Raw genomic sequence first — 15655 nt, 5'->3', positions numbered from 1 at the left:
GTACACTTGTGGAGCTTGTTATTTGATTGTAAACTTGATGCTGATCACATTTGTATGTGTGTTATATGATGTAGCGCTTTGATGGTTGATAATATTTGAAGTATTTCGTGTGTTTTGTGTGCTAATTTAAATACTAGGTATTTATTTGCGTTAAATTAAAAAATTGAAGAATACTGCCCCGACGTCTAGGACCCAACACTAGAACCTGACAATGGGGACCCACCTGACTAGTGAACCCACTTTATAAAAGAAGAAAAAATGAAACTGTTCACAAAAAAAGACCATGACCCAAAAATAAAAAGGCTGCAATGTTGGGCTTGGTCCATGAAGCTGAGAAAAAATTCATAGGAAAAATATATAAATGTGCTGAATTAATGGGCTCGGCCCATGTAAAACACCGAACTGGACCGGGCTGATTCTTATCCATGTCAGCTTGCCATGATGGATCCTACGTGGTCTGGGGAGGCTGCTAGTGACCAAAAATTTGGTCGTGGAACCAACGACCTTTTACATATCACAAAGAAGGTCGTTAATTTCAGTTTACGACGACCAGCTTTTGACCATCTGTTTTTGGTCACAAAAAGGTTGAAAATGAAAAACAATGATCATTCAGCGACCAATAGTGATGGTCGCTAGTTGACATATTTCTTGTAGTGATAGTAATGATAATGATGTAGAGATTGAACCTGATGTTGATCTTGATAACCCACAATCAAAGAATCAACGTTATGATAAGAGAGAATTTGTCGCTACGAAGCACGGTAAGGAAAGAGAACCATGGGTTCAGAAACCCATGCCTTTTGCTCCTAATCCATCCAAGAAAAAGGATGATGAGGATTTTGAGCGCTTTGCCAAAATGATTAGACCTATCTTTTTGCGTATGCGTTTGACTGATAAGCTTAAAATGCCTCCTTATGCTAAGTATATGAAAGATATTGTCACTAATAAAAGAAAGATTCCAGAACCTGGAATTTCCGCCATGCTTGCTAATTATAATTTAAAGGGTGGAATACCTAGAAAACTTGGAGATCCAGGAATATCAACTATCCATGCTCCATTAAAGGAAACTATGTTAAAACTGCTTTATGTGATTTGGGAGCCGGTGTTAGTGTTATGCCTTTCTCTTTATATTGTAGACTTGATTTGATTAAGTTGACACCTACTGAAATCTCATTGCAAATGGCCGATGACTCAACCGCTATACCCATCGTTATTTGTAAGGATGTGCCTGTTCTGGTTGCAAACGTTACTACCTTAACAGACTTTGTTATTCTTGATATTCCCGAGGACGGCAGTATGTCGATCATCCTGGGTAGACCCTTTTTTAATATTGCAAGGGCTGTTATTGACTGCAACAAAGGCAATGTCACTTTTCATGTTAATGGTAATGAGCATACGGTACACTTTCCGAAGAAACAACCTCAAGTTCATAGTATCAATTCTATTGGAAAATTTTCAACTATTACTATTGTAGGTTTTGATTTCCCTCTCCCTACTGTCAAAAAGAAATATGATATTCTTATTTTTGGGGTATTGCATATCCCGATTGAGTTAACCTAGTGGTATTAAAAAATTCCCCGATTTCATGTCATTGGGAAGAAGTTTGTTAATAAGACTTGGTCAACCTTGTTAAGGGATTCCTTTTAATGAGCATGAGATGGATGAATTTAGGAAGCACAACTTCCTGTACCCACCTTTTACATTCTGTTATTTAGATTAAATAAAGAAAACAAAGTATTTTCTGTCTGTTTTCTGAATTATCCGTGAAACAAAAAAATACCTCGAAAATAGAAGTTCTCCAAATGCCCTGAAAATTTGGCATGATTTTTTTTAGAATATTTGAGAATTTCTAGCACTAAGAACACACAGAGGGATGCACCAGTGAGCCACAAAGATGGAGGGCGCGCCCTACCCCCCTGGGCGCGCCCCCCTCTCCTGTGGTTCCCACATGGGCCCCCTCCACTTATTCCAGCACCCATCCACTTCAATTTGCTCCAGAAAAAATTATCCCATAGCTCAAACCCGTGTTCTTGCTCATTTTGCTGCCATTTTCGATCTCCTTGCTCAAAGCTCCATTTGCAAAATTGCTTTGGGGGATTGTTCTTCGGTATGTGACTCCTCTAATGGTCCAATTATTTTTTGTTCTAGTGCTTTATTTGTTGCAAATTTTTGCTGCTGTGGTGGCCCTGTTCTTGAGCTTGCATGTCAAATTTATATGGTCCATAGTAGGTTTGATGCATGATATAGCCTCTAGGCACTTGTGGGAGTAGTTGCTATCAACCTTGTTGAGTTTGGTTAATTTTATTTCGAGTCACTAAAAATTTCAAAGGAAGAAAAATGTCTAGGAAAATGTACCAAGGTGGTTCTTTGAGGAAGCAAACGCCAAGGCTCGCGATACGTGAGCCGGACCTTGACCACCAATGGAAGCTCAAGTGCGGTCTTGTGAATGGTCGTCGGATGAATTTATGGTCCATGCGGGCTTCAAGGTTGAATTTGATGTGTATGTACGTAATGCTGATCTTGAGGACTCGTATCAGATAAGTGCCAACAATACTAATACCTCACCGGTTGTGCAGAGGTTTGAATTTTCATCTAAGTGCAATACCCATACTGTTTTATTTGATCTTTATGATGAATCATATACCATGGACCCTTAAGATTTTAATACTGCCTGCAAGTTCCCACAGTGGGTCATTCATGGTGAGCCTCACAAATCTGAATACAACGATTTCCTTGCTAGCATCACTATGGGAGAAATTAGAAATATCACACAAGCTACCATAGGGAGCATTCACTTTCCTGCTAGACATTATTTTGCTCTCTTTATAGGTAGATGCATTAATGGTAAGCATGAACATAGCCACCTTTGCGTTCCAGATCTTAGTGCCCTCAAGTGTGCGGTGTTAGGTGATAATCGACATATCTTGGGGGCTATTTTTGCGAGGAGCTTACATCTTAATGCTAAAGATGGAGATTTATTTGATGGGATTTATGCAACTCGCTTAGCTAATTATCTTGGTGTACCCATAAGAGGGAATGACATTGAGTTGCCACCTGCTTTTCTAGATTATAATGCTACGGTATGCTACGAGTTTCTTGAGAGTAAGAAATAGCCCCTCCAGTACCGACTAAGCTTTGACAGACGACATGTTGTCCATATTACCCTTCCTGCTCCTGCCTTCTTTAACTTTCATGTAAAAGGGGGATATTTTATAACCAGAGAGGAGGCAAACGAGTATGAGAGAACAGCAGAGGCCGCTTGCCTCCAAGAAGCAGCTCGTTAAGTGATAGGTGTCGCAGCATAGTATGACCCCAACTATGATTTAGGATATCATCCAAGCTAGTGGTGGTCCTAGACCAACTTAGGCCAAAAGCCTAAGCTTGGGGGAGTACGTATTTCTCATTGACAGTACATTCATGTTCACACACTCATTCTAGTTGTCGGTGTTCATACTCTTTCATTGTATAATCCATGCTAGTTTATTTTCTTTTACCCGCTTTATTCTTGTGTGTTTGAAAAACTTTGAGAAAAAACAAAAAATTAGTTGTAGCTTCTAGCTAGTTTACTTTCCATGTTTACTTAGTAATAGTATAAAAAGGAAAACCCAAAAAGGTTTCTCGTTCTTCTTTTGCTTGTTGGGAGCTTTCCTGTGTAAATAGTTTTTCTTGTTCCTATTTTACTTCCTTCAGAAAAACAAAAACTCCAAAAACATTTCAGTTTGTTTATATGAAATTATTTTCTTTTCTTTGGGGGTTGAGAGGACAAGACCACGATGAAAATGATGAGTGGCTCTCATATGCATTATTGTTGATCTAACAAAGAGCCCATATTACCTTGTCTTCTCCTTTGAATAAATGTTTGCAGATTCCAGCTTAGCCCAATGCACGTGCACTATTATTATTATTCACACTGTTCGGTTATGCAAGTGAAAGGCAATAATGACGATATATGATAAAATTATTGAGATGAGGAAAAGCTGGTATGAACTCGACCTATCTTGTTTTGGTAAATATGATTAGTTCATCGTTCCTGATTCAGCCTATTATGAATGAAACATGTTTGCAATGTCAATTACAGATTATAGTTATTCATGCCATGCTTAATTAGCTAGGAGTTTTGTTCGCACACAAACACGTCACCGTGTACCCTCGACGATGGGGTTGATGCACCGCAGCTCACGTCGAAGGAGACCCGTCTAGAAGCGCGGTATGCAAGCAATCTGGCAGACGCTTTTGAGGACTCGAAAGCCCACACGCTCGGGAGGGACCCCGTCTGGATGCGCGGCGGCTATGGTCTGTCCTAGGTTGACCTGATCGCCCCTAGGTCCTTGAGGTTCACCGCCTTACAAACGAAGAATGATAAGAAAGATACAAGGGAGAGAGATAATGAACACGAAAAAGTGGTAGATTGATTTGTTTGATTGTGTGTTGTTCAATCGGCCGTCACCTCCCATCTATTTATGAGGCGGCTGGACTTCCTATACAAGAAAAGGGCTAAAAATTCCGTCCAAAACATCAAAAACCCTAACCTAACTCGGACAGGAATCTTTGGTAATTTCCCGGATAAACTTGGTCCCACCGATTGGTTCGTTTCGGTCCCACCGAATGTATTTGCCAACTCTCTATATCCTTCCGTAATTTCTCAGGTCAACTCGGTCCCACGGATTGGTTTGCTTCGGCCCTACCGAGTGAACATTGCCAACTCTCTGGTAAATTTTTGGACCAACTCGGTCTCACCGATCAAATCAACTCGATCGGTCCGAAATGACTCTGCAGCTTTTGTTTCTGACCTTGTGTTGCCACCACAGGTTGCATTGGACCTCGGATTAAGACAAATTTTATATCAAAATCAACCGTTTCTACGAGACACACAACTTTTGTGTTGAAATATTTTCCATTAGAGGCGATCTTCACTGAGTTTCATGTCATTCTTTAATCTGTAGTTAACATGGGCATCTCTGAACTTGTCACAACTGTTGTTTCTGAGCTCCGTTTTAAACCATCTTCATATCCATCACGATCTTCTTAAAGAGATCCATTCAGAGGTGACCTCCAATCATAAGTTTGAATTTGTCCTCATGCAGCCTATGCTAATTTTATGACTGTGCCACTTTTGAGCGTCAACACATGCCCTCCTGTTTTTCGGCAAAGCTTGTGTGCCGAAAAATAACTTGCGCATAGCTTGTTCTAAGGATGATGTCAACACTCCATCGACCATTTTGCATGTTCTTAGGACGATAAGTATATATTGGCCATTGCTTGTTTGAACCTCTTGATGCAAACTTGGGTGAAAACTTCTCATCGTCTATAACAATTCGGTGATAAGGTTCCATAGATCAAAACCATCCTCCGAACCATATTATTCTCCCTTTCGCTGGGATTTTGCAGATAATCAAGAATGAACTTCCTCCAATCTTTACTTCGTCTGCATAAATGTTTCATTAGTGGCCAAAGTTATGGACTTCGGTTCGGCCTTACCTATCTTGACGAGACGAAGCATCAGCTATTGAGAGAAATGCAGTACACCATGATTAACATAGTAGCCAGATGCTTGCTGTGCCAACTCATTCGAATTGTCATGTCTAAATATATGAACAATACTAAAGCAACCCAACGTAAATTCTATATCTAGACATACCTCAAGGTAAACTATGAGTGATTCGTCAAAACATTGATAACCCTTGGATATTTATTGCACTACTCATAACAAATCACTGAAAGCCTCAATGTGATTAGCACCTATGGCATCAAAAAGCTCCAAACAGAATAACATTGCGTATTCGGCTTTAATCATTTGTGCATAAATATTTTAAGCGGTATGAGGCTTCATAGAATAGCACCATAAGGAGATATATAAACAACACCAAGACCTTGGCTATTGCTACAAATTTAATCATCAATATATAATCACCATGGTACTAGAGAGGTAAAGGTAACATCAGTATTATGCATGATGTCAATATGATGCTCAATAATAAAATCAACCATGATTTGGCTTTACATAAATTCTGAAAACTAATAAGCCAAAGCACACCCAATCAAAATGTAAGTCCACTTTGCAGTTTTGGTGGATTGGTCTATGCGTAATATCTTCAATGGCATCAATTTGACAGATTTCTATGCAAGCACTTATCTCAATCTCTACTCAAACTAAGGACAATGTTAGAATACCACACCGACCATTCTTAGGTATATTCTTAGGGCGATAGATAAATATCGGCCATTACCACAAGGTCCATGTAGAATTCACGCACCAAAGTATGTGTAGCCAAAATAAACAAATGAAATAGCAATAAAATATTGTGGCCCCTTTGTATTAGCAACAATAGTGTAACTAACCAAATGTATAGTTATTTAGTAATACCCTATCATGATATAGAAAATTATGTTGCATCCATGGACCAAAATAAGTCCATGGAGGGTAATTGATCATACCTGTGGATGAATTCCATGGCAAAGGCATCAATGGCATTGTTGAAGAAAATGGATGATGTGCTAATCGAAGATTTAGATGTTGTGATGCACACCTTCGACTTAATTGTTTGTTGCTTCTGTTCTTCTCTTTCTTCACTTTTATTGCACTTGTCGCAATAGAAGCATGCACATCATTTTTGTTATGAATGATCCTCTTGGAAACCCATGCCATGTTCTTCTGTCTCAGCTCTTGTGCACTAAGATTTTGTAATTCCTTCTTTTGCCAATACGATAATCCGAGTGGGCATCTTGGATGCGATTCCGTTTTGACCAACGGCAATTCCTTTTCGGCCTTATGCCTTCTCCACTTCTCTTCTTCAGATTTGCCACTTTGATTCTCAATAATTGGTTGGTTCGTCTCATTGCCTTTACTAGCCAATGTCAACACTTTAACTGGCTCTTTTTCATTTGAGATCAAATCTGAAGTTCCACTCTTACAACCATCTCTTTTAACATGGTAAACTTGCTTGACCACCTCTTTCTTCTTCCTTGAGTTCTGGACCGATTCCTTATGATTGAATTGGTCTTTAACATGTGATTGTTCAAATGTTGATCTTCTCGGAGCTGCATAATATTGGTGAGATGGTCTAAAATAAGATGGAGAATGCGCCCTTGTATCATACCTGTCCCATAATGGATATGGATCTATATGAGCATAGGAAGGCATCCATGACATTGGCATTGGCGGCCCAAAATAAGGATATGAATATGTTGCATTAAAATTCTCACTTTGCCAATACCGATCCTCATATTTGCGCCTTGGGGGTGATCTTGGTTTCTTTGCATGATTTGGCTGATAAGCATTCTTCTCTTCACTCTTCTTTTGATATTTTTCCAATAGTTCTAAGAAGGTGATTTTTGATCTCTTACACTTGCGCTTTCGGCCTTTATTTTCTTTTTGTTTGCTTTCATTGATCATTGGATTTGCTTGCTGCCCCCAGTTCTTGGTGACTCCATTGTAGATTTGATGGAATTCTCAGCCTCGAGATTATGTTCATTATGATCTTCAACAACTTCTTTACTTGAAAGCTTGATCACATCACATGCAGCTTTTACATTCTCTTTAAATGGATCGGCTTGAAGCAGCCAATGCAAAAACCTTTTGCCATCAAGACCAATCAGAATAGACTGGTCATCTCTTGGTGTTTCAACAAACTTCAATCGTCCTTTTCCAATGGCGGATTTAACTATTTGATGAAACATGTTGCAATCCTCAAAATTATGCTTGGACGAATCATGCAACTTACAATACATTCGTCCTTGGATTGATGGCTTAACAAGGTCATCAAGAATTCTAATGTAATTATTTTTCAGCAACAAATCAAATATTTGATCACACATGCTCGAATTGAAGGTATACTTATTGTTTTCTAGCCGATCTTGCTGTTTGAACGACTTTTGAAATAATTAAACAAATGGTTCAGATTTGGAATCTCTCCATTCGGCTATGCATTGTGTTTTCCACTCTATCTCTGATGTCTTTGGATAAGATATTATATTAGCATCGGTTTTCCCAATAAAATTTAACCTTGGCTTTAAATTTCTGAAACGAAGATATTTAGAACATACATGTCTCAGTTGAGACCAAGTGCAAGCCAAGTACAAAAATAAGCAAAGCTACCCAACTAGATATGAACTTTAAATAAAGCAACGGGGAAAGCTTTTGCTGTAACAATAAGCCATTATCGGTCTTTATAAATGGCGCAATGGGTTGACCGATATGTTCCATAACAATTTTATTGCTAACAAGTAAATTACCCTTCTTCATTGGTCTTTCAAAATTACTTATGAGAATATTTCTTATAGATGTATTAATAATGAAGTTGCGACCAAATTTGAAAATAGGTAAATTACTCGCTATGCATACCTCTTCAAATACATTGGGAGAGCATGATGGTGGTGTGACTTGAAAAATATCTAGCTTCGTCTTTGGATGACTCTCCAACACCTTTTCATCATCTTTTTATTTATTCCGTGCATCATTACCTTGAATATCCTTATCAGCCGAACTTTGTTTGGCTACTTGCTCTTGTCCTTGAGGCTTGTCAATTTCTACGACAAAGAACTCATAGGGCTGGAAGTAGGTTCCCTTAACTTTCGAAAAATCAAGCACGGTCGTTTTTCTATGCTTGTCATGCCCTTTCTCAATAATGCTTGTCGCTTTGGGTTTGATGGACTCAGAATATAAAATACTTGATTCGGCTTTTTCAACCGAAGCACCTTCATGTTCCGAATCATCCTTCTTTTCATGTATTCTACCAATTGGCAATGCTTCTTTTATTTGAGCCGATTCTTTGTCTGTTTGTTTCTGGCGGTGAGCGGCAAAAATGGCTTTAAGTTTTTTCTCAATTTCAGCCCACTCCAGATATGATTGCCCCCCCAATGCTTTTAGATTCTTTCGGCAATGACACACGAGTGTTGCCGAAATTTTGCAACTGTGTAGGGGTGTATAATATGATGTAGTACTAGGTGAAGGCATATGCTTTGTTGTAAAACCATATTTTTGCTCACCAATTTTATCAATTGGCAAAGATTCATCTTCTTGCAAAACTCTAGCTTTTATTGCATTATAATCAGGAACTAGCCCCTTATCATGTTCTTCAAGGCAAAGAGCACTAATATTGTTATTTTGGGCTATATCCTTTTTTAATGTAGCCACTTCCCATTCTGTAAGAGATTGCTCCGCAATATTTTTAGATTCTTTCGGCAATGAGGCGTTGCCGAAGTTATGCAATTTCGTAGAGGATGCATTATATGCTACAATATTAGATGATGGCATGTGCACCCTTGGAAAATTTTCACTTATTCGGCTATGACCATGAATGCGCGGAGCCAAATTATGAGCATCTACAATTGTATACGGTGCCAAAAAATTACTAACATGAGTTGTAGCATATGATGTTTGAGAGTAACTGGCTGAATAGCTAGTAGTTGCATGGCCAATTCTCGCATCCATCGGCATGTTCGAACTAGTATATTGCAAATTAGTTGCCGATGAATAAAAAGGTGAAACACTTGCATGTCATTGGAAATTCTAACGTGAGGTGTTTCAAATTTATTAGCTGAACTCACCATGTTGTTCATCGGCATACCAATTTGTGGGGTTGCCGATGTGTGAGAGTTGGGATACATATGGTGCAGGTTACTAGTATCATAAGAAGTTGAAGCATGCAAATTACTTTGAATCGGCCCTTGCACGTAATTAGATGCATTATAGAAAAAACTAGGGCTGGCCGATAGAGTATACTCATTGAACAATCTAGTAACACCACATGAATTATTTGCATCTACAGTAGGGAATTGGGTATTCATATTACCTTTGTAGATTGCAAACCATAGATGACGATCCCTTCGTAGCAAGAACATGCCGGAGACCGTTCAAAGCTTCGTCCCCAGCGGAGTCGCCAAAAAGTGTGTTCACACATGAACACGTCACCGAGTACTGTCGACACCGGGGGTGATGCACTGCAGCTCATGTTGAAGGAGACCTGTCCGGAAGTGCGGTACACAAGCAATCTGGCGGGCGCTTTTGAGGACCCGAAAGCCCACACGCCCGGAAGGGACCCTGTCTGGACACGCGGTGGCTATGGGCTGCCCTAGGTCGACATGATCGCCCCTAGGGCCTCGAGGTTCGCCGCCCTGCAAACGAAGAACGAACGAAGAACGAGAAGAAAGATACAAGGGAGAGGGATAATGAACACAAAAAAGTGGTAGATTGATTTGTTCGATTGTGTGTTATTCAATCGACCGCACCTCTCATCTATTTATGAGGCTGCTAGACTTCCCATACAAGAAAAGGACCAAAAATTCCATCCAAAACATCAGAAAACCGAACCTAACTCGGACAGGAATCTTCGGTAATTTCTCAGATAAACTCGGTCCCACCGATTGGTTCGTTTCGGTCCCACCAAGTGAATGTTTCCAACTCTTTGTATCCTTCCGTAATTTCTCAGATCATCTCGCTCCCACGGATTGGTTTGCTTCGGTCCTACCGAGTGAACATTGCCAACTCTCTGGTAAATTTTCGGACCAACTCGGTCTCACCGATCAAATCAACTCGGTCGGTCCGAAATGACTCTACAGCTTTTGTTTCTGACCTTGTTTTGCCACCACAGGTTGCATACGACCTTGGATTAGGACAAGTTTGATATCAAAATCAACCATTTCGACAAGACGCACAACTTTTGTGTTGAAACGTTTTCCATTAGAGGCCATCTTCACTGAGGTTCATGTCATTATTTAATCTGGTGTCAACATGAGAATCTCTGAACTTGTCACAACTATTGTTTCTGAGCTCCATTTTAAACCATCTTCATATCCATCACGATCTTCTCAAAGAGAGCCATTCGGAGGTGACCTCCAATCATAAGTTTGAATTGGTCTTGATGCAGCCTATGCTAATTTTATGTCTGTGCCACTTTTGAGCATCAACAAGTTTATAATTGTTTACCTTGCATGCCAACATGGTTTTAAAATGGTTGTGATGTAGTATGATAGGATGGTATCATCCTTTGAATGATTCGAGTAACTTGACTTGGCACATGTTAATGCATGTAGTTGAAACAAAATCAACATAGCCTCCACGATATTTATGTTCATGTTGATTTATATCCTACTCATGCTTGCACTCAGTGTTGGTTAATCTAAATGCATGTTTATGACTGTTGTTGCTCTGTAGTTGGTCGCTTCCCAGTCATTTCTAGCCTTCACTTGTACGAAGCGGGAAGACTGCTTGTGCATCCACTTCCATAAACCCAAAGTTGTTCCATATGAGTCCACCATACCTACCTATATGTGGTATTTACCTGCCGTTCCACGTAATTTTGCATGTGCCAAACTCTAAACCTTCAAATGAAATTCTATTTTATATGCTCTAATCACTCATGTAACAACTAGGACTGTCTATATCGTCCATGCTAGGTGGGTTATTCTCACGATGAGTGGACTCCGCTCATCATTCACGAGAAAATGCCTGGTAATCAGGATGCCCAGTCCCATGCTCAAATCAAATCAAAATAATTGCAAACAAAACTACCCCAGGATTGTTGTCAGTTGGACGATACCCGTTGTTTCGGACCAGCCGTGGAATGTGCTTGTTGGTGGTGGGGGGGTATAAACTTTCCAATTTCGTTTGGGAACCACCTATAATGTATCTAGAATGGAAGATACCGTGATCTCTTGGTTGTTATGTTGACAATGAAAGCATACTGCTCAAAATATTATTTATCTCTGTTTCAAAAGCTCGAGCTCTGGCACCTCTGCAAATCCCTGCTTCCCTATGCGAAGGGCCTATCTATTTACTTTTATGTTGAGTCATCATCCTCTTATAAAAGGCACTAGTTAGAGAGCACCACCGTCATTTGTATGCATTGTTATTAATTGATATTGAGTATGACTGTGACTGGATCTCTTTTGCATGAATTACAATGTCTAGTCAGTCCTTGATCTTCAGGGGTGCTCTGCATTTATGTTTTGTGGTCTCAGAAAGGGCTAGCGAGATACCATCTCATTATATCATATCATGATTGTTTTGAGAAAGTGTTGTCATCCGAGATTTATTATTATTACTCGCTAGTTGATTATGCCATTGATATGAGTAAACGTGAGACCTAAATGTTATTGTGAATATGGTTAGTTCATAATCTTGGCTAAAAACTTGAATGCTAGCTTTACATATTTGCAACAACAAGATCAAACAGAGTTTGTAAAAGTTTTTCTTTATCACTTTCAGTTTATCAACTGAATTGCTTGCGGACAAGCAATGGGTTAAGCTTGGGCGAGTTGATACGTATCCATCATATCTACTTTTCCAAAGTCTTTTGGCCTTGTTTTGGATTCTAATTTGCATGATTTGAATGGAACTAACCCGAACTGACGCCGTTTTCAGCATAATTGCCATGGTGTTATTTTTGTGCAGAAATAAAAGTTCTCGGGATGACCTGAAACTTCACGGAGATCATTTTTGGATTAAATAAAAATATTGGTGAAAGAATGAACCGAAGGGGACCCACACCCTGTCCACAAGGGTGGAGGGTGCGCCCACCCCCCTGGGGCACGCCCTTTGGTCTTGTGGGCCACCTGGACCTCCACCGACCTCAACTCCAACTGCATATATTCACGTTCGAGGAGAAAAAATCAGAGAGAAGGATTCATCATGTTTTACGATATGGAGCCGCTGCCGCCTCCTGTTCTACCTCGGGAGGGCAGATATGGAGTCCATTTTGGGAACCGGAGAGGGGAAATCATCGCCGTCGTCATCATAAACCATCCTCCATCACCAATTTCATGATGCTCACCACCGTGCGTGAGTAATCCAATTGTAGGCTTGCTGGACGGCGATGGGTTGGATGAGATTTACGATGTAATCAAGTTAGTTTTGTTAGGGTTTGATCCCTAGTATCCACTATGTTCTAAGATTGATGTTGCTATGACTTTGCGATGCTTAATGCTTGTCAGTAGGGCCCGAGTGCCACGAATTCAGATCTGGACCCTTTATGTTTTCATATATATGTTCTTCATCTGGTCTTGCAAGTTATAGTCACCTACTACGTGTATGATCTGGCAACCCCGGAGTGAAAATAGTCGGGACACTTCCTGGTGATGACCGTAGTTTGAGGAGTTCATGTATTCACTAAGTGCCAATGCTTTGGTCCGGTTATTAGAAGGAGGCCTTTATATCCCTTAGTTTCCAAATAGGACCCCGCTGCCACGGGAGGGTAGGACAAAAGATGTCATGCAAGTTCTTTTCCATAAGCACGTATGACTATATTCGGAATACATGCCTACATTATATTGATGAACTGGAGCTAGTTCTGTGTCACCCTAGGTTATAACTGTTGCGTGATGAATGCCATCCGACATAATTATCCATCATTGGGCAGCGCTGACCGTTTCAGGCGCAAAGCGCGCGCAGGTGAGGGAGGCGGTCTGGGTGGGCCAGGGTAGTCAGACTCGTGCTTGGAAGTAGGTCGGTCTAGCAGCCGGACATGCTGGCTCGCTAGCAAGCTCGCCGAGCTGAGCGACGACAATCAGACGATGGACGTAGCTTCCGACCAGGAGCCGGCGCCACTATCCAAGCCGGTTCATGCCATGTTCACCATAGATCAGGTGTGGCCGCACTTCGACGCCCTAATGGCAGAAGAGCTACCAGCACAGGAGGACCTGTGCTGCAACCTCCATCTCCTCAATGAGCACCGATGAACAAGCGAATGACAATGCCATCACGGACATGTGGCCCTATGATCCTGGCTTCCCGAATGAGCAGCGGGCGCTGTATCAGACCATTCGTAGGGCCCGCGAGGCCCTCTCTGTCATCCTTTGAGTTGTTGCGCTCGCCGTGGCGCCGCTGTCTCGCGTTGTCAACATGGTCAACGGACATGCGGATGAGGAGATGACTTTACTTGGAGAGGATGACAGTGGGGACCCACCAGGGCCATAGCCGCACGTACGCAAGTGCCTCCTTATTATATAAAACTATAATTTTTTTTGCTTCCTCCTAGTTTCCTGACATCACGGTCCCACACCATTGTCAACCTATGTAGTCAATAATCGAGAGAATTGCACAAGGAGCGGCCGACAGCTGGGACCAAGCAGCTCGAGCAGTATTTGTGTTTTTGAGGTGTGAGCACTGCACAGTTTTTCTTGAGCGATGTTTAGCCCAGATATTAATTTCTCTCCTCCAAACAACAATGAAAACATCGCTGCAGGAATTAACTGGGCGGGCTGTTGCCCGTCTAGCCCAGGCGAGATATCCAGCCCAGATATTTATTTTTAAGCTGAAAATGGCTAGCCCAGCTATACTTTTTTTAGGAATACCCAGGCAAGGTCAAGTTGTTCTTCTCCGCCCCGCTGGGCTGCAAATCTTTCCTAGGAGGGGTGCATTAGGCTTAACAACAAAATGGGCTTTAAGAAATAATAAATGGGATGTAATTATAAAAACTAGGTAGTAACTACAAAAAATGTACCAAACATGTAATTACTTTATAAAATATTATTTTTGGATATTGAAAATTTTAATTTCATGAATTGTTAAGCGTGCAATGTTTCATTGGATTTTTACGTAATATAAATTTATAATTAAATTGTATTTAATCTGACCAAAAATTTCGGGATAAAAATATTTGGGATCCCATCAAAATGTGGGAAATTTGATTGAATTCTGTTTTGAACGGTTGGTTGAAATGGGTTGTATTTTTAACAAACTGTAAATGGGCTATAGTAAATTCCATTAGAATTCAAAAATGCGCTGCACATTCTTACAAATCTCAAATGGGCTATAAGTTCTCTGCCACACACTTGTGGCCTTACTAAGTTGACACGTCCCTCAAAAAAAGAGAGTTGACACGTATGCAAGGCTTTGTCAACTTATAGTCAACACACGGTTCTAGCAGCAGTGGCTGTTGGATGCCCATCCAACAGATGCCATGCTTCTTTCTTCAATCTCGGATATTCTAGCTTCACCCGCCCAAAAAATGATTCCTCCCCTGACATCTGGGGCACACCATTTCAGAAGCTGACTTGTGGGCCTACTAAGTTGATGCGTACCAAGGGCTTTGTCAACTTAGTCAATATAAATGATTAAAATCTGTAGTGACCGTACGATGTCCATCCAACGGCCATCGTGCTTCTTCAACCTCTGGTCTTCTTGCTCCAGCCGCCCAAAGCAGCGCCGGTCGTGCCGCCTACTCTTGCCTCTCGTGGCCGGTTGTGCTGCCGCGGAGACCTCACCGCCCCCTACTACTCCCATCGCTGGACAGATCATCCTTCCACTCACCCACACCCCCTGTTATTCTGCAGCGATAGCAGCCTCACACCGCAGCCGAATAAGTGAACCCTCATACTCCTCTCTGTGGGCATCCACTACCGCATCTTCCATGGCTCCACGTCGTCCCCTTCCTAGGCCTCGCCGTCGTCCACCGCACTGGTGCTCTTGGGGCGGCATGGTCAATGTGGTCAAGGAATGACTTCTATCGGAAGACCGCAAGGAATGTACGTTGATAGGCTGACAGCTGGGTCCCGGGCAACCGCAAGGAATTGGCTCCTTATTACGTGCAAAATAATTATTCCTCCACCTGACAGTAGGGACCCATCGGACAGACCACTGTATTTTGCAAAAAAAATGTTTCCCCCCTGACTGCTGGGACCCACCAGCTACATCTTCGCATGCAAGGAAGTGCGTCCG

This window comes from Triticum dicoccoides, chromosome 4B (genome assembly GCF_002162155.2).
Source record: "Triticum dicoccoides isolate Atlit2015 ecotype Zavitan chromosome 4B, WEW_v2.0, whole genome shotgun sequence".
Lineage (NCBI taxonomy): Eukaryota > Viridiplantae > Streptophyta > Magnoliopsida > Poales > Poaceae > Triticum > Triticum dicoccoides.
This window is presented reverse-complemented; position numbering follows the sequence as displayed.